This window comes from Pelobates fuscus, chromosome 3, assembly GCF_036172605.1.
Source record: "Pelobates fuscus isolate aPelFus1 chromosome 3, aPelFus1.pri, whole genome shotgun sequence".
NCBI lineage: Eukaryota > Metazoa > Chordata > Amphibia > Anura > Pelobatidae > Pelobates > Pelobates fuscus.
The window spans coordinates 77884656-77897813 of record NC_086319.1 but is presented as its reverse complement, the minus strand read 5'-3'; positions in this window follow the sequence as shown (position 1 = coordinate 77897813).

The window sequence follows — 13158 nt, the reverse complement described above, 5'->3', positions numbered from 1 at the left end:
CTCCTGCACCTTAAAGGTAGGAAACAGGAGGGTGACTTAAATATAATGTGTGTTTGTTTGTGTATGTGTCTGTATGTATGTCTTGTGTGTGTCTGTATGTATGTCTTGTGTGTGTCTGTATGTATGTCTTGTGTGTGTCTGTATGTATGTCTTGTGTGTGTCTTATGTAAGTGTCTTGTGTGTGTATGTCTGTATACATGTGTCTTGTCTTTGTATGTATGTCTTGTGTGTGTATGTCTGTATACATGTGTCTTGTGTTTGTATGTATGTCTTGTATGTGTCTTGTGTGTATGTCTGTATACATGTGTCTTGTGTTTGTATGTATGTCTTGTGTGTGTGTCTGTATGTGTGTCTTATGTATGTGTCTTGTGTGTGTGTGTATGTCTGTATATATGTGTGTCTTGTCTTTGTATGTATGTCCTGTGTGTGTCTTATGTATGTGTCTTGTGTGTGTGTGTATGTCTGTATACATGTGTCTTGTCTTTGTATGTATGTCTTGTTTGTGTCTGTGTGTATGTCTGTATATATGTGTGTCTTGTCTTTGTATGTATGTTGTGTGTGTGTCTTTGTATGCATGTCTTGTGTGTGTGTGTTTGTATGTATGTTTTGTGTGTGTGTCTTTGTATGTATGTCTTGTGTGTGTGTCTTTGTATGTATGTCTTGTGTGTGTGTGTGTCTTTGTATGTATGTATTGTGTGTGTGTGTCTTTGTATGTATGTCTGTGTGTGTGTGTGTCTTTGTATGTATGTCTTTGTATGTGTCGTGTGTGTGTGTCTGTCTGTATATATGTGTGTCTGTTTCTTGTGTCTGTATGTGTATGTGTCTTTGTATGTATGTCTTTGTGTGTGTGTGTGTGCCTGTCTGTCTGTATGTCTGTATGTATGTGTGCCAGTCTGTTATAGTGGGATACCTAGCTCAGCCTTCCTACTGGGCATTGCTATAAGGAAGGTTAAAAAAGGGGGAAAAAGGTGGGGAGGGGAATTGAGGAGGGAGAAGAGGGGAGCTGACGCACAGATGAGAAATCATATTATGCGCAAACAGAGAAGTCGTCTGAATATCACCGAAAGAGGAGACCTTCGTTTGTTCCTTACAACCTCAAGGATCTCATTAATCACTAGTAAAGGTAATTTCAATTTACTTTATTGTTTTCTCATTAAACTTTTTATAAAGTTAAAAACATTATAAACATGCATTAATTGCAAATAAAAAGATAAATGTACGTACATTTATTTTTTTTAAAACACCCTCCTTTCGAAAAAAATATTCTGCACTTGCGCGAAAACTGGTGGGCGGTAAGGAAATTTTTTCAACCAAAAAGATGCATTAGTGGGCGGTAGTTAGAAAAAGGTTGACTACCACTGCTCTAAACTGTGCAGCCCAATGTCAGGGTGCCCTGCTGTGTACAGGGCAGAGTATGCAGGCTTAGCACGCCAAATGTAATCAGGGCATGTCAGAAGGGGAAACACTGTTTCTTGCTGCTTCTGGGATTTTCTCTCTCCTTCCTTAGCAAGTCTCTACCAAAGAAACCGCTCTGTGCCTGAGTCAGGATGTACATGCCTGTTGAAATCCTCCTTCCAGCAAGGCTTCACACTGGACCCAGCAGCTCACTCCGGAAACTTATCTCTCCCGCTTAGCAGGGCTCCTTCTCCTTCCTTCTCTGAACTGCAACTCCCAAAAACTTCCCGCCAAAATTCATATAGAGACCTACATATATCCCGCCAGGTGCTGCAGGAGTTCCCCCTCTGCTGGTCACTCCATAGGAACTGCAGTATAGTTCTTAAAGCAGAAATCACTGTGTTCCAGAGGGGTTACATGCTCCCCCCTGAAAAAAAAATACTTACCTTCCACTGGTAGTCCTGACCAGGGGTGATGAACAATTGACAACATAACACAACAATGTAAAATCCTACATAACATTGCTACCTAATACAACTGCAATCCTAACTAGCCAACTGTTCTAAAACAATGAAGGATTAGCATCTACGACTTTCAGCTAAGGAAAATGGTAATTTTAGATGCTGCCTGTGTCAAGGGAGCATAACCGGGATCTCCCATATGATCATAAACCAAGGCCCTGGGGGGTTGTCGTACCCTTGTGCTATATCTCCGTTCTCTCTGAGGAAGGGGATCTAACTGTGCCTGGGAAGCTTTGGCTCCTGCCCGACTGTTGGGGAGGTCGCCAGTGGCTTAAGGCCCTAGCTCTCCTATAGAACTAGAGTCTCTAAAGGTGGCCCCAGACACAAAGCATGGAATCTCTCGATTCAAATTCGCAGAACTGTGTGACACAGGAGGGGTTCTAACACTATGAGGAACTACAGGGATAGATGGAGGCAACTGCTGTGTTTCCTCAGCAGGAGAAGACCACCACTGATCATCGGTATCAGGAGCTCCTGGGATCTCTTCTCTCCCACCTTCAGGACTCTCAGTCCTACTTTTCTCCAATTCCTCACTACTCCCTTCGTCATTCTCCTGAGTGTCTGTTTCTCCCGCCCCAGTCTCTGTGTCATTCTTTGTCCAGTCCTCCCGTGCCAGCTCCATCAAAGTAAACCTGCTTTGCTAAGCCTGCTCAAACCTAAAACCTAGACTTTCTGTGGCTGTCCAATTACAGACTTCTTTAAGTCCTTTGCAAGGCAGGTGCTCTGGGCAATTGCTGCCTATTGAGTTTAGCTCCACTGAGCTAACCAAACCAGAAGATCACAGGACTGGTTGTCTGACAATCAAAGGGGGTGTAACTAGGCTAATTTATAAAAGTGCCAATTTCTATTGAAATCTGCACTTTTTGCAAAACGAAGACAGAGAACACGTGTCACAAAGTATAGGATAGCAAGGAACGGACAAAGGAAATATAAACGTCTATACCAGGCCTTAAAGTGGTCGGACTTAAAGTTAGACAGAGTGAAGCGTAGTCGAAATACAAGCCGATGTCTGGGTAACGGAATGACAGCGAAAACAAGATCTAGTCGGTACACGGTAATAATCAGATGGGCAAACTAGACCAGCAAGGGTTAAAGAGAAACTCAGTCAGGAAATAAAGCCAAGGTCAATACGAGAATGCAATACAATAACACAAGGAACACACTAAAGGGTACTGGGAACAGAAACCACAATAGGGCACAGTATCTAGGGCCAGGTAAGGTTAAATAATCCTGAATTTCATTTGATTTGTCCACTTGCTTGCGCCCCTAAAACAGGCGTGCATGGGGGTGCCAGATTGACGTGGGCCAATGGAAGCCAACTACAAGGTTAGGCTCCCATTTCCCCTTTAAGAATGTGCTTGCAACGCGAGCAGCATTCTTAATACTGTACAGGCTGCACGCCTGATCACACCACCAGGAGAACCCCAGCAGGCACGAGGACTGGGTAAGTACCTCTACAGCTCTTCGCACACAAAGCTTCAGCAAGCTAAGGGATCTGGAGTGTCTCTTTAACTACATTCCTGGCAGTGGTATACAACTCCAGGTCCACTGATACTGCAACCCCAACCACGTATCACCCTACTGAAAGTCAGGTATATATTTTTTTCATCCCTCTCAGACAGATTTAGCAGTACTCCAATAGGTGATACGGCCTGTTCGTAATTTCCATTGTCTGCCGTTTCCCTGGTGTTTATTGTTAATGGCTGTTTATTTATTCTTTGTATTGTTCAGTGTCCGGAATAGGCTGTATTATTTGTGTTCCTTGCTGGTAATAGCCTTACTTGGAATCGTATTTCATTACATTATGCCTTGTCTTGATAGCTATTGTATTTGGTAATTGGCAAAATAATTCAAAATCAAAACTGATACCCTTAAACTACCGTAGTCTGTTTCCAAAACTCTGTTTATCAGTTACCATGTGCTTGCTTTTCTGAATCTAGACTGGCGTACATTTGATGTCAGGGCTGTATTCATAATTTATTTTAATTTATACTATAAATAACATAATATATTTTGAATTAAAAAAAGGTTGTAACATTTTCAAGAAGCTCTTCTTCAAAGTTTCTGCATTTAATGCAAACCACAGTGAGCTTTCAGTAAACTAAAAAGTGTCTGTCTCTCAGCCATTCATGCCATTATTTTCAGTAGCAGGACTACATATACCCCATGCGTTCCTGGTCAGTGTGGGTTTAGGAGATATGTCGTTTTTTCACCATTTTCATTAGTGACTATATATAATAGACATCACTGTAAACAACACCAGAAGAACTTGCACAACGCTTTATTTCATATTTGTTGCTTACAACCGTAATGTACAAAATAGCCTGCACGTGTAAGCTCAGAGTGCGTCGAGACATAGACAGTGGACATAATTATTCTTAAAAATGTTTTAAAGGATTCTGGGAGATTCTTCCATTTCTTTCATTATTCTTCTTGTTTTGGATTCCTTATTTATTTTTTATGTTTCGGTTTTCTCTCCATTTGGAGAGGCATAATGTCTTTCTTTCTGTATAATTGTGCTACATTTGCCTTGCTTAGATTCTTGATCTGTAGAGTAACACATGCGTAGTCCTAAATAAAGATTGTTTTTTTTGTTTTAGAGCAGTGTGGACATCCTTGTGGGTACAATGATCAATACAGTTGAGGCTGGTCCATAGGTGCACGTAGGAATGTCCTACCCCCCTCATTTTTTTATTAAACAAAAACAAAAAATATGTTATGTCTGTTATATTTGGAGTCTTCTTCCCCCTTTGTAAATGGCTGAACATGCTGATGAGAGCCTGAGCAACTAATCATGTCATGAATTTGGAACTTTTTAAACATAGTCTTGGTATAAACAACCTCCCACATGTGTTGTATGGGGTCATCAGTGCGTGACATCTTATTCGGTAGGTGTTGAGCACATCGGGTACATTGATGACTTGAAATGCGGGACGCTGGGGGAAACTGAATAAAGGGGGGCAAGCAAGTAATGCAATAATGTCACTGGATCTGCCCGAAGGGGGTAGACGGGTCATCCAGAATTACTGGCAGGTCAGCCTGGATTGAATGCACAATTAAGAAGCCCAGCTCACTGAGGGCAGTACGTACAGGGAGCACTGCTTCATCTAATGAAGCATTTATGCTGCACTTTTCTTTTCTTTATTTTTTTATGTTAAAATTAATTTATTCCTTTTTTTTTTTTGGAATTTTGTATTTTTGCAGTGCAAAGATTTAACACAAACATACGAGAGGCGCCCCAAAGGCATTCCTCCAGCTTTTCCCACGCGTAACATGCGGGGCCCAAGATTACCATGCACAATTTTTATATATTATTGTTTAAGCAATATTTTAGTCAGGTTTAAGCTTTCGAGTACCAGAGTAGATTAAAAATAAGTTTATGCTAGGTTGAACGTGTATGTAACAAGATTATGTTTGCTGAAGCTTAGAAAAACGATGATTAGGGAACATAACTCTAACTTTGTATATCCTGCATGCTTAAACGGTTGTGTTGTCAAAGTATTATTATCTAGACTAGATCAAAACAAACAAGATAAGCAATGCTTAACACCGAGTACAGCGGCCTTTGTGGTGGGTATACTGATGAACACTTAGAGCGGTATAATCGCCAGCGAGGCCGTACAATTGCTGTCTCCCCTGTGATAAAATCAGGAGTTAAGATACGATACATGTCGAAGCAGGCACACACAGGTTAGCTAAAAACAGGCATAAGTTTGCATGACCTAAGCTGCCCTAGGTTAACTTGCGGATAAAGAAATCTTACTGTGTCTGGTATAGCAATTAGTAAAGGTTATGACAGGCTAGATGTCTTATGGACCCTATCAAGTGCTATGCACCAATAGAGTTCTAAATATGCAACATGTGGAGGCGCTAAGTTGCTTCCTTTATACAAGTCCAGCTTAAGAGTCATTTTTAAAGTAAGTAATGCAAAAAGTTAAATCAACACTGCTATTACTAAATGCTAATTCAGATATACATTTCCAACTTTGCTGTAAGGTTGTAGGGTCATAGGCTTAGTTAAAAACGGACGTTTATATTTAGCAAATAGTTTAACTAGGACAATTATTCAAAGAAGGTATGGGTTATATTCAGTCACAGATAGGGAGCAATATGGGGTATGGGGCGGATGTCTTATCTGAGGTGGTGAATGTCCCGTTCAGCCAACTCCTGCCTGGGGTGTTTTACAGCCCCGTTTAGATGTCCTTGACGCTTTTCCTCTGCTTGGGTACAGGTCTGATAGGTGAGGTAGATCCATAGGGCTGTTTGGAGCGGCAGTGTTACCCCTTTCTTGTTCTGCTGAGTGCTGGTCCCGTGCGTCCCAGGAGTGTAGTCTATGAGACTGGTCAGTGTCGTGAGGGTTTCCTCTGTGCTGGTTCGGAGCTGTTTGTGCTGCTGGGTGGAAGGTTGGACGGGTGGATCGTCGGGTCCTACTTTGAGGCTTGGGGTCGCGGGCGCTGCTGTGTGAGGGCCCCGGTTCTGTTTCCCACCCTGCTGAGCTTCGGTGTTTCTTCCGTCCGAAGGCTGCTCGTGGGTTACAAGGTGGGTGACCCTGCAGATGGCGCCAGGTGGCTGGGCGTATCCACGCCTTTACTTCCCTCATCGCTAGTTTGTAGCTTTGTCTCTGGGTTTTGAACTTCGCCCAGAGATAGGTGCTTAGCCGGATCACAAACTCCATTGTGTGCTTAGGTGGCTTAATGGGTGTTCGCTTGGTAAGGTTGCTCCTGAGCCGCCATCTTGGCCGGGCTCGGTGTGTCTTGCTTTACCTCTCGATTGATACCCCGTGCGGTATCAAGGGGAAAAGCTCCGCCATTTTGGATCTCCAATCAAGGCCGCGTGGCTTGGCGCAGTAGGTAGGTGTGGACTGAGTCTTTAGGTCGCTTGAGAGGGACCGGGATGACCCCCACCGGTCCAGAGGGGGGGGTAGGAGTGCTGCAAGCTCCGTTACCAGGGCACGAGAGGATCGGCCGCTTCCACTCAGCTCCGCTCCGGGTAGGCCGCAGCAGGGTTCTCAGGTACTCAATAAAAGATACACCCGAGTTTGGTGTCGGTCTGTTTGTCTGGGATCCCCCGTCCTGATGAGAGTGTGAGGCTTGAGTACCAGTCGTTTTTGCCGTATTTAAGCGGTTATTTAAGCCAGTTAGTCAGGAGCTCCGGCTTGCTGCGTCCAGCTCGCTCGGAGGTCAGGCTCCGCCTGAAAATTTTTTTTTTTATTCTTTATCATTTAATGGGCCCCGGCCACTGCGGTCCCGTTCTCCCCTTAAAGGGTGCACTGCCCACATTAAAGATGGCGCCGGCGTGCGCGTGACGTCACGATATTGACGCATACGTACGTTTTGGGGTCAAGGGCCATGTAATAATCAATCACAGCACTGAGAGTTATATTTAAAGCCTTTTCTCAGTGCCCTGTTGTGGTTTCCACTTGTTGGTTGTCAGAGAGCGCGTTCTTTGTATTGTATTTCTGTTTTTTTACTTTGGCATATGTTTTTGACTTTCCCTACTTCTGGTATCCTGACTCTTGGCTACTTTATTTGAATTGTCTCATTCTGTATCCCCGACCGTGGCTTGTTATTTTGACCATTCTATTTTACGTTAAGTCAGTCCATTCTAAGGCCCAGTATACATTGTTTGTGTTAATATAGTTTTGTGTGTTGGGTCACATAGTAATTGTGACAAGCATTACATTAAGGATGAGCTCACGTTCTGCCAGTCTTTGGTCAGCCGATGCCACAGGTTGGCCAGGATAAGCAAGTAATTTCTAGACCGGTCGCTTGATCACCTCTTCCAAGCTTTGCAGAGTGACCCGAGGCTCTGGTAAGTCATGCTCATTGCACCAGGCCCTATCACCATCTCAGGCCCAGGCCTTGATGAGGGCCGATGCTCGATGTCCAGGGATTTGCTTACACCTGGTGGTGTGATCACGAGCCTGCAGGATCTCCTGTGAAGGAAGAGCCCTCTGGTTGTGTAGACCCAATGGGCCCCCAGCCCAGTTTGCGGTGTAGCTTGAGGGGTACAGGTCTGTGGTTGGCAGTCAAGTCGGCTCCAGAACTTCTGGCATATGGTGTTGCATCTTGCCTCAAAGCTTCTCCTCCAGTCCCCACTTCCGGTGCTCGGTTGGCTGAGCAGTGGCTTCAGCGTGGTGGCCATTTTTGACTCTCCACACGGTCACCGTTTCTTTGAGCTGCGAGGCCTTTGCTGCAGGGAGGTGAGATTCTCCAGTGGGGAGCGGGATAACCCCCACCGGTCCAAAGGGGGGGAAAAGCGTGTCACAGACAGCACAGGATTCTGAGCCACCAGCAGGCCTCAGAAGCTTCGGGACCCAGTAAGCATCCAGTATCAGTGCTGGAGGTGCACACGCATTCTCAGTGTAGTTTGAAGTGTTTGCTGTTTGAAATAGAGCACAATTTCATGACGTATTAGTTCAAATCAATAAGTTGAGGAGCTCCCTCAGCCTGCATCCTTCTTGCTTGGTAACCCCACCACCCACCCACTGCACTTTTTGAGGACAAAGTTGGGAAAATCGCGAGTGTCCGTCAAAATCTTGGTGGTTGAGATGCATGGGTTAAGTCAACAAACCCAACAAGTTAGTGAGGCAGTGTCGTACCATCTTTAAATCTCACCAGGCAGTCACAACTGATCAGTGTATACCATAACTAGATGACTGAGCCTGTAACTGATGTTTCTGTTCTGCTACAACCAGTTTGATTACTAGTGAGTTTTTTAGGGTACATGAGAAATCAAATTAAGCATGTCATTATCACCAGATCATTCAGATAAATCAGCTCCATAAGTTCCATGATTTGTTGAACAGGAAGAGTTAAAAGAAAGATCGGCCATAGCACCATACGAAACAGCTTTTTCAATTTATCAAAGACCTTTTGTGCTTGCTCATTCACCTGAAACTTGGCATTCTTATATATAGATCAGAGATTATTTCTGCTCTTGAAATATGCTTGAAAGCAATAAAACTATTGCAAATGTAGCAGAAACCAAAACAATACTGGACTTCCTTTCTTTAGTACAATATGGCAATATTTTTTTTCCGGCATCTATCTAAACCATGTGGAAGTGTGTGTTTTAATAGTGGATGCAGTGTGTGTGTAGCGAATGTAGTGTTTGTGGATTTGTAAGGAGGATAGAGGCTATGTTGTGGGGGTGAGGGATGGGAGGGGACCAGTTTAATTTAAAAAAAAAAAATTATTTAAGATTGCTCTTCCCCCCTCCCTGCTTCATATATTTGGCCAGAGAGGGGGGATCATGATGAAACTGAGTGGTCTAATGGTGAGTGACTCCAGTCTGCACTTCTGAGTCTTCAGTCTCCCCAACCATTAGAAGCGTGGGCTGGACTGGTGAGGGAGATCTTTAGCCTGCTACTTTGTGTAGATAGATAGACATTCGGAATATAAAATGCATGATGTTTTTTACCCCAATGTAGGGGTAAAAAAATGGTGTCCCTTTTCTCCCAAGAATCTGATAATTCATATAGAATTTTTTTTTTTCTAAAAAGTGGTGGCGATAGCCTTGTAGTAACTAGTCCATTCTTGCATGTCAAGCAGGACCAGGTCTAGACAAGGTCAGGATATGAGAAATCATGCAAGTCAGAGAACAAGTTACAGTCAAAAAACACAATATCTAATAACAGTCAGGGGACTGGTCGGAAAGGGGTGCTGACCAGTGCAGCAACATCTATGGAGTGGAACCCAATGAAGAATTGCAAAAAACAAACAATATACACATAAATCAAGGCAAAAAAACAAGTGTATTGATATTTACAAGGAAAACAATTAAATAAAATACAAATGCAGGTAACTGAAGGGCCTCTGGATACAGGGAACTCAGGTAAGGCCTCTGGATATAGGGAAGCAGCCAGCTCAGAAACTCAGGATAGGCAGGCAGTTAGCACATGACAAAAGGACCAGACCAACAACATTAACATTAATGAACTGGCAAACAAGCAGTGGCGGATCCAGGGGGGGGGGCAACGGGGCAATTGCCCCCCCCCGAGAAAATTGACGGTCTCCCTCACCCCTGCGAGCACATGCAGGTGCCTGCGGACTGGAGAGGGAGATCAGAGATCTCCCTCCCCGGTCCGCAGGCACTATGCTGACAGCCGGCAGGGGAGAGGGAGAGGGAGGAGAGAGGACCCGGGAGCTCTGCCTGCAGCTCCTCCGGGTCCTCATCTCGCGAGCTTGGAGCGTTGCCGCGGTAACCACGGCAACGCTCCAAATCTCGCGAGAGTGAACTCTAGCCCGGGCGCTATGGGCTAGAGTTCACTCTCCCCACTGGGCCACCAGGGAATCACCCTCTGACCACCAGGGATCAAGAAATGTCCCCCCTCCTCCCGGTAAAGGTAAGAAGGGAGGGGGGACATCAATATTTATTTAAATTAAATAAAAATATATATATATATATATATATATATTATTAAAAAAGAAAAGCCCCCCTTCCCTTATCACACACAATCTACACACATACACTGCCCCCATACACACACATTGCCCCCCATACTGCCCCCATACACACACATTGCCCCCCATACTGCCCCCATACACACACATTGCCCCCCCATACTGCCCCCATACACACACATTGCCCCCCATACTGCCCCCATATACACACATTGCCCCCCCATACACACATTGCCCCCCATACTGCCCCCATACACACACATTGCCCCCCCATACTGCCCCCATATACACGCATTGCCCCCCCATACTGCCCCCATACACACATTGCCCCCCATACTGCCCCCATATACACACATTGCCCCCCCATACTGCCCCCATACACACATTGCCCCCCATACTGCCCCCATATACACACATTGCCCCCCCATACTGCCCCCATACACACATTGGCCCCCATACTGCCCCCATATACACACATTGGCCCCCATATTGCCCCCATACACACATTGCCCCCATACTGCCCCATATACACACATTGCCCCCCATACACACATTGGCACCCATACTGCCCCCATATACAAACATTGCCCCCATACTGCCCCCATATACACACATTGCCCCCATACTGCCCCCATACAGCCCCCATATACACACATTGCCCCCCATACTGCCCCATACACACATTGCCCCATACTGCCCCCATATACACACATTGCCCCCCATACTGCTACCATACACACACATTGCCCCCCATACTGCCCCATATACACAAATTGCCCCCCATACTGCCCCATACACACACATTGCCCCCCATACTGCCCCATATACACACATTGCCCCCCATACTGCCCCCATACACACACATTGCCCCCATACACACACATTGCCCCCATACTGCCCCCATACACACACCTTGCCCCCCATATACACACATTGCCCCCCATACTGCCCCATACACACACGTTGCCCCCATACTACTCCCATACACACATTGCCCCATACACACACTGCCCCCCATACACACACACTGCCCCCCATACACACACACTGCCCCCATACACACACACTGCCCCCATACACACACACTGCCCCCCATACACACACACTGCCCCCCATACACACACACTGCCCCCCATACACACACACTGCCCCCCATACACACACACTGCCCCCCATACACACACACTGCCCCCCATACACACACACTGCCCCCCATACACACACACTGCCCCCCATACACACACACTGCCCCCCATACACACACACTGCCCCCCATACACACACACACTGCCCCCCATACACACACACTGCCCCCCATACACACACACACACTGCCCCATACACACATATTGCCCCCATACACACACATACTGCTCCCCCATACACACACTCTATATACATACACTAACCCCATACACACACACTGCTCCCCATACACTGCCGCCCCATACACACACGTTGCCCACACTCACACATACACTGCCGCTCTCACTCACACACTACAACCTTCACACACACACACACTGCTCACACACTGTCCCCCTCACACAGACACTGCACCCCTTACACATTGCACCACTCACACACACCACTCCTACTACAGCCCCAGTTCCCAGCAGACCTCAGGTAAGTTGTCAAACTGTTCTTAAACGGTTTGACTACTTACTCTGGGAGGGGGTCCCGCCACTATTGACACCATAACCACTACACTGAGCTGTAGTGGTTATTGTGTCTGGATTATTTCTTTAAATAATCTACAAGTGCCCCTCCCGAGATCAGGCTCTGGATCCGCCACTGCAAACAAGCATGGCTGAGGCTCAACTAAATAGGGAGAAGACAATTAGATGATACTCAAAAGGTCAGCTAGGAACATAGAGAGATCTCAGTCTATGTGCAGCAGCCTGGAATAGCACCACGGACAGGTAGTGGCACTGTGAGGTACTGCACCAGACTGAGAATAACCCAAATCGTGACACTATACAGTGGGACCTCGGTTTACGAATTTAATGCGTTCTTAGAGGTTTTTTTTATTGTGAAAAATTTGTAAATCGAGACGCAGTTTCCCATAGGAATGCATTGAAAACCAATTAATCTGTTCTGGAGGTCAGAAAATAAGTCAAAATGAGCTGACATGGAAACCAACCCACAATGCAGAACACAGAATAAAAGGCATGCAAACGACGAAGGTCAGCTCCCTACCTTTCCACAGCTTGAGAAATGCACCAAAAAGTCTCAAAACAACTGCAAACAATTTCCAGAATGGTTCAAAAACTCGATGCAAAAGCCACTCCAACACCTCCATACTCAACGCCATGTGCTACCCACAGGCTCCAGCATGCAGGGGGTGGTGCTATAAACCTCCCAGGTGCAATGCATCCTGGGGAAACTTTCTTTGTATTGCGAAAAACATTTGTAAACCGAGGCATTAGTTTCAATGGATTTTCATTTGTAAACCAAAAATTATGTTAACCGAGTCGTTTGTAAACCGAGGTCCCACTGTATAACATACTCTCTGAGTACGAAAGACCATGCTAGAGCACAGGTCGGAGGATGGACGGACTATATATAACTGTACTTGCCATTAATGTAAGGGAATGATGTTGCTCATGTCAGGATGACACTATACTTGTGTCATTTTTGGGAAAGGTGGAGCAATAAATGTCAATTATAAAACTGTAATGGCACACTGCATCATTTTGGTCGCAGCTGTCAGGGTCTTACCTGAGTTGGGAGTCTGTAGCGCAGATATGTTGCTCACCCTTGCAGATAGCCACAGGCCGAGGTGGTCAGGTAAGAATTCACCTGGCCTGTGGGTCTGTGCACGGGGGCTGTGCAGG